A 7765-nucleotide genomic window follows, 5' to 3' on the forward strand; every position below is an offset into this window, starting at 1 on the left:
TAGTCATGTCATCACCATATTTTACTCCTTCTTAAAAATACCATGTGCTACACATGAGCAGAAACCTTGGTGGCACAGTGGTTAAGCACTCAGCTGCTAACCAGAAGGTCAGTGGTTCGAACCCACCAGTTGCTCCATAGGAAAAAGATGTGGCAGTCAGCTTCCATAAAGATTTACAGTCTTGGAAACCCTATGGGGCAGTTTTACTCTGTACCGTGGGGCTGCTGTGAGTTGGAATCGACTTGACAGCGATTGGTTTGGGTTTTGGCTTTTATGCATGAGCAGATCACAAACTTGGAGCCAATCAAAATGTACTTGCCACAGTATTCATTAAGTGTAATTTATTAAGTATGTGCTGATATGTCATTATAATTTTCAGCTTTGGTAACTGAAATATTTAGCTATGGTTGCTGAATATAATCAGTAAGATAAGAGGCTGTGAATATGATTACATGAACTTCCTTAAACATAGTGGGAACTCATTTTAGAGTGCTGACAGGTACAAAATGAAGCTTTTGCTGTAATAAATGTTATAGGTGATGCTATGTTTTTCTGGAGATTATATATTATTCTTATTTTAAATATTAAATACTTATCTGACTATGGAAGCATTATCATTACCAATTTGCAACAGCTGCATTATTTAACTTCTCAAAACATGTGTTAAAGACTATGAGCTCAATAACCAAATTTGGGTTTCTCTTTTGTTCATAAAATCACTTTATTGTCATCTTAGATATCTGGATGATGTGTGTGTACTTTCAAGAGTTACTATGTATTTGGTATCCTAATTAAATAACCTAATGTAATTCACAGTGTAAGAAAAAGGTAATTAAAAACATATGCTAGCTTAATTTTTTCTATCTTGTGCTGTCATGTCAGTCTTCAAGAAAAAGATGACCAATATGTGCATCTAAATGAGTATTAATTTCACAATTTAGTTACAATTTACACTTCTTATCAGCTAATTGGAAGCTTGTTTCTGCAAATAAGATGAGCAAGTTCAGCATTTGCTTCATGGTTTGAAGGGCACTGAATTTATAATATAATGTGCACCTGAAAATCCACTGTTAACCTGCAGTGTAATAACAGAAAGCCTCCTATTCCACTCCCAACACTTGGGATCCAAAGTCCTAAAGACATGCAGGACTGAGGTGTTGGGGTTATAGCAGCAACAAAGACAATGCATACAATCCTTGCTTTCTTTGAGCCTGAAGTCCAACAGAGAGAAGTAAACAGCAACTATAAAAAAAAATAAGCATTCTAATAGGCTAAGATTAGGGCATGAAGAATAAGCACTAGACCCAGAATGTGGAGGCAAGAAAGGATTTCTAGTGGAAGTGAATCTGAGCTAATCTAAGATGAATTACCGGGAATGGAGTGAGGCAGGGGGATATTCTTACCAGCAAAAGAGAACATGAAAGGAAAGAACAGGTCACTGTAGCAGCAATCTAAATTAGAGACAATGATGACCTGAACTAGTGTAGAAGCAGTAGAAAATTAAAAGAAATAAATGGATTTAAGAGCTATTTAGGAGGTAGAATCTATAAAACTCAGTGATTTTTTTCAATGGGAAAGATGCGATGGGGTTAAAGAAAGAGAATTAGGAATCAAAGATGAAGTACCGGTATCTGGCTTGGGCAACTGAAAGATGGACAGAGCCATTCACTGAGATCGGATGGTGTAGGGGCAATCCTGGGGAAGGAACACAGGGTAGGAATTATGAGTTCAGTTTAAGACATGTTGATTTTGAAACATCTTTGGATACTCAAATGAAAAAGACCAGTAGGCCATTTGATATACAAGGTCAGTATCCAGGTTAGGTATCTGGGCTATAGATAAATATTTGACAGTACTCAGGAAAGAGGGAAAAGGTAGGAATTCAAGCCATAGGTGCATAAAATACTGCGTAGGGAGACTAAGTAGAGAAGACCAAGAACAGATCCCTAATGAACACCAATATTTAAAATACAAGCAATAGACATGGAGTTTTGTAATAACAAAAACAAAAACAAAACTGAGGAGGGCCTTGAGAGGTAGATAAAAACTAGGTAAGTGCTATCATAGAAAGAGAGTTTTAAGAAAAAAAAGTGATTTTTGCTAAAGGCTCCTAAGAAAACAACTGAAACAAGGACTGATAAGTTTTTATTTTAGATTCAATGACAAGGAGAATGTTACTGAATTCGACAAAAGCCATTTTTGGTGGAGTGGTGGGGAGAAGCCAACTCCAGTGGGCTGGAGGGGGTGGGTATAAGGTGAGGAAGTTAAGTGAATATAGACCAGGGATCAGCAAACTATATCTGCAAGCCAAATCTGGCCTGCTGTCAGTTTTTGTAAATGAAAGTTTATTGGAACAAAGCTACACTCATTCATTTATATACTGTCTATGTCTGCTTTCATGTTATAACAGCAGAACTGTATAGCCCAGAAACTTAAAATATTTACTATTTGGTTCTTTACAGAAAAAAACAATTGCCAATCCCTACTGTAGACAAGTATCTCAAATTATTCTGTTTACCAAAAGTGACCTAAGAAGCATTCATATTCCACATTATGTTCACCACTGCCAGTTAAAAAGGACTGATGTTTACATGTAACTGGAATGTAAGTAAAATTAGCCACATTTAATACAGTGTAATTGCTCATCTCAAGGTTGAAATTTCAGGCCCTCTTCACCACTATCTAATGCATTGCTGTTTTATAGGAAAGGCTGATGACAGTTGTAGAGGCTGTTAGATAGTAGCTTTGGAATAAATACGAAAACATCTCTTAGCAGGTCATCTTTTACAAACATGAGTACGACTAATATCATGTAAACTTCTTTAAAAGAAAGCTAATACAATTTTAAGATTGATACTTTAAAAAAAGTAAATTCCACCCCAAGTTTTGGCTCCTTTCTGTAGTTTATTAATCATGAATGCTTTTGTGAATGATGACTATGGTTAGTTCCAAGTATTTTGTTTTAATGAGTCAGATATTAATAACAAGTCAATAAAAAATCTGAGTGTCAGCTTTAAAATGCCAGCTTATCTACATAAAGAAGTGAGAAGCCAAAGGTTTGGATTAAAAATACTACAACTGGATTGTTCAGCTTTTGCCTATTATATGTGGTCTTTGCCTGGAATGACTCAGAGTATAACAAAACTACACAATTTAGTTTAATGTTTTGTATCTGTTGATGATTAGAGGGGCTAAATTGTCTCTAGTCTAGTCATTAATATTAATGAGTTTTGTGACCTAGGCCAAGTTAATAAAACAAACATTTAAATATCCTGTTAAGAAGTTCTCAATAATAATTTTGAGCTTGAAATTGACTTTACAGAATTCTTTTAAAGTGCTGGAAAATAAACAAAGGTTTCAAAGACATTTCCTATCCTAAACAGGGGAAAAAAATGACAGAACAATGACAGCATCTATTAAACATACTGCTTTTTGATTACAGGTCACAGAGGCCTGCTTCAAAATCAAAGATTAATGGTATAGAGAATTAAGACATAGATTATTCCACAGATGACTGGAATACAATATGGGAACAGGTTAAATCTGTTTAACCCCAAAGTGATTACAAGTAATTTTTACTTTCAAATCAGGCCTTAGTTAGCAAATATAAAATTGAAAGGTTGGTGGGACTTACCCAAATAGTTGTGAAAAAATTATTCACTTGTGTCACGGAGTTGGAAAAAGTCAATGATTTTGTAAAAATAGAATGCTTGTAATGGAGTAATGTTATATAAGGTGGGATGAAATAATGGTTTAAGAGTTTTGCCTTTTAGACATTTAAATAATAAAAGTTTGCAGAAACTTGTGGAAGAAGCCAAGGGCTATGCTGCAAATCAGAACTCTTCCACACAGCCACAAGCTCCTCCTAGTTGGGCCAGACTACGCTGAAACCAGTATTATTACTAACAGAGCACACTGATGTACGTCTTAAAAGATGACCTTCCACACGTGTGGTTTAGAAGTAAAAACTATACTGCTGGTCAGGTTCCAAGTTTGGTCTTCCTTTGAAATATTAACCTAGTTCATGGAGAGTGCTTATATTTATTCAGGAAAAACTAGACTTAAGATAGGTTTTTAAGTACACAAAATGCATTAAATAGGGTTGGTAATATACCCTAACTTATTTGGGAATGATTCCCAAGATGACTATGTAAAGAAGCACCCCTGTCCCTTTTCTTCCTATTCCCCTTGCCATGACCTGATCTAAGTACTTACTTTGCAACAACTGGAATGCTGAATTTGCTTAAATTACTTTTTGTCAACCTCTTCATTCTTTAAATCATTATAGATACAAATGTCAAATTTACTTTTCTAAAATGCCACTTTTATCAGGTTGCTCTTCTAGTAAAAATGGTCACTATCTCCTCCATTACCAACAGTTAAAGTTCTATCTCTTTTGCTTAGAAGTTAAAGATTTCCATAAACTGGTGCCAGCCTACTTTTTAACAAAATTTCTGAAAAATAATCAATATGGTATTTAAATAGCAGTTTTAGAAAAAGATAAAAGGGATAACCCTAAAATTAAAAATACATAATTTATAATATAAGAAATCATTCAGGAGATGGGGTCAAGAAGAAAGATTAGTCAGATGCTTCCGGTGGACCCTCTTACAACAAAGACCCAAAAAAACAAGTGATTCGATTATATATGACAATCTGGGAGCCCTGAACATCAAAGGCAGAGTTGAGGAACCGGACTGAGTGGCAGGGGGAGGGAGAGATGGTTCGGAAGCAGCAAGGAGTTGCCAGACCTGACCCGGTGAGAGCCTGAGCCCTTCAGCCCCGATCAGCTCGGGGGTGAGCGGTGAGGCAGGCAAGCAGCCATGCTTCGGAGGAGTGTTTTCCACACCGGGAGAGACCCAGCACCAAAGTCTCTACACGGCCACCCAGAACCAGTGAGAAGCAACCCTCATTGGCGAAAGATAAGTACTTGTGTATGGCTTACCACGTGGATAAAAAAAACACCCCTTCTAGGGAAAAAACCTCTCTCCCATTTACTTCCCTGCTCCCTGCTCTGCACTGGGTCCCCGACCAGCTTCAGTCATTGCCGAGTCCCCTGGGCCGGAAGTAGGATCCATCACACGCCCAGAGCCTTTCTCCCTGCCTTGGAGAGTGAACAAATTAACAAACAGGGGAAAAAAATAAACTACTGGTTCCCCTAAGCCAGGAACCCAGGGTGGGCACAGCTCCTTTCCCTAGGCACAGGCATAAGGGATCCATGGACTTTGAGTGCCTTTCCTCCTGTATAGACTTGTGTGGGCCCATCTCAACAGCGCAGGCCCTCATTACCTCAGTACAGCAGGGCATATAAAGGAACTCTAACTTCAGCTGTTGCAGCTGTGAAGTGGCAGGTTCTTGACACTGGACACTGCTCTGCCCATTAAGCAGGGTCTTCACCTACCCACATCAGGGGCCTGAGGACTGGTGGCTCCACCCATGCCACATAGCCACCCGCGAAAGAGGCCCATGAATAAGAGGTGCCCCCCAGTCCTCACAGCCAACAGCATTAGGTGCTCATTGTCTGGGTGCAAAACCCAACCACCTACCTGCTCTAGGGAACAGGGACATGCCTTCCTCCTGGACACTTGGGGGCGGCCGACAGCCCTCTGCCTTGCTAAGAGTGTGTCCCCCTGCTGCAGCCAGATGCCTGTGTCTACACCAAACACCCATGTCTGTCTAGGGCTGTAAGTGAGAGCCTACATCACACACTTGGTGGCTATCTACCCGGGCACCTGAGCTGTATCCATACAGGAGGAGTGGGCGGGCTCCTGAGCTCACATACCTAGTAACAGATCTAATGACTTGGTGACAGTACATTAGAGCTTCAAAGGTGCCAATAATCAAACCAGCTCATATAAGCAGCCTATTTGGGCATAACAAAACAAAACAAGAAGCTAGGACACAGTAAGAAAACATAAAATAAATGAATATAATAACTTATTGATGGCTCGGAGACAACAGTCAATATCAGATTACATAAAGAGGCAATCCATGATGGCTTCAGCAAGCTCCCGAAATAAAGAATCTAGAAATTTTCCAGAGGAGGAAAATTTCCTGGAATTACTGCAGGCAGAATACAAAAGATTAATATACAGAACTCTTCAAGAAATTAGGAAGGAAATTAAGCAAAATGCAGACCATACAATACAGGAAATTGAAAAGATTAGAGAAGAGCATAATGACAAATTTAACAGGCTGCAAGAATCCATAGAGAAAGAGCAATCAGAAATCCAGAAGATTGACAATAAAATTTCAGAATTAGACAACTCAATAGAAAGTCATAGGAGCAGAACTGAGGCAACGGAAGTCAGAATTAGTGAGACTGAAGATAAAGCACTTGACAGCAACTTATTTGAGGAAAAATCAGATAAAAGGATTTTAAAAAAATGAAGAAACCCTAAGAATTATCTGGTAGTCTATCAAGAAGAATAACCTACGAGTGACTGGAGTACCAGAACAGGGGGTATAATAGAAAATACAGAGAGAATTGTTGAAGATTTGTTGGCAGAAAACTTCCCTGATCTCGTGAAAGATGACAAGATATCTATCCAATATGCTCATTGAACCCCACATAAGGTAGATACCAAAAGACACTCACCAAGACATATTGTAATCAAACTTGCCAAAACCAAAGATAAAGAGAGAATTTGAAGAGTGGCTAGGGATAAATGAAAAGTCATCTACAAAGGAGGGTCAATAAGAATAAGCTCGGACTACTGAGCAGAAACCATGCAGGGATGACAGATATAAAGCCTTGAAGGAAAAAAAACTGCCAGCCAAGAATTATATATCCAGCTAAATTGTCTGTCAAATATAATGGCAAAATTAGGGCATTTCCAGATAAACAAAAGTTTAGGGAATTTGCAAAAACCAAACCAAAATTACAAGAAATACTAAAGAGAGTCCTCTGGTTAGAAAATTAGTAACATCAGATAACAACCCGAGATTAGAACACAGGACAGAGCAACCAGATATCAACCCAGACAGGGAAGTCACAAAAGGAAATCAAAGCTAAAACACTGAAAATAGGTAAACAGATGTCAATATGTAAAAGATGACAACATTAAAACAAAAAAGAGGGACTTAAAAAATGTAGACATATATTTTTCAAATGGAGAGGAAGTCCAGGTGATATAAAGAAATAAAAGACTGGTATAGACTTAGAAAAATAGGGGTAAATATTAAGGTAACCACAAAGGAAACTAAAAATCCTACAAGTCAAAATAAAAAACTAGGAAAATATAAAGACTCAGCAAACAAAAAATCAATAACAATGAAAAAGATGAAAAGAAAATACATAAAGAAAAATGACTCAGCACGGAAAATTAAGTGGAACAAAGAAACTGTGAACAACACACAAAAAAAGACATCAAAATGACAGCAGTAAACTCATATCTATTAGTAATTACGCTGAATGTAAACAGACTAAATGCACCAATAAAGGGACAGAGAGTGACACATTGGAAAAAAAAACAGGATCCGTCTATATGCTGCCTACAAGAGATACACCTTAGACTTAAAGACACAAACTAAAACTCAAAGGATGGCAAAAATATATCAAGCAAACAACACTCAAAAAAGAGCAGAAGTGGCAATACTAATCTCTGACAAAATAGACTTTAAAGTAAAATCTACCGCAAAGAATAAGTAAGGACATTATATAATGATTAAAGGGTCAATACACCAGGAGGACATAACTATAATAAATATTTACACACCCAATGACAGGGCTCCAAAATACATAAAAGAAACTCTAACAGCACTG

At 37.7% G+C, this 7765-nt stretch overlaps 1 protein-coding gene across 7 annotated transcripts in view; it reads right to left on the reverse strand.

Annotated features, from left to right (window-relative positions):
* Positions 1–7765, reverse strand: part of COMMD10 (COMM domain containing 10) — a 216060-nt gene that overhangs the window by 15962 nt on the left and 192333 nt on the right. The window lies entirely within an intron of this gene.

The sequence above is a fragment of the Trichechus manatus genome, unplaced genomic scaffold, assembly GCF_000243295.1.
Source record: "Trichechus manatus latirostris isolate Lorelei unplaced genomic scaffold, TriManLat1.0 scaffold00047, whole genome shotgun sequence".
Classification (NCBI taxonomy): domain Eukaryota; kingdom Metazoa; phylum Chordata; class Mammalia; order Sirenia; family Trichechidae; genus Trichechus; species Trichechus manatus.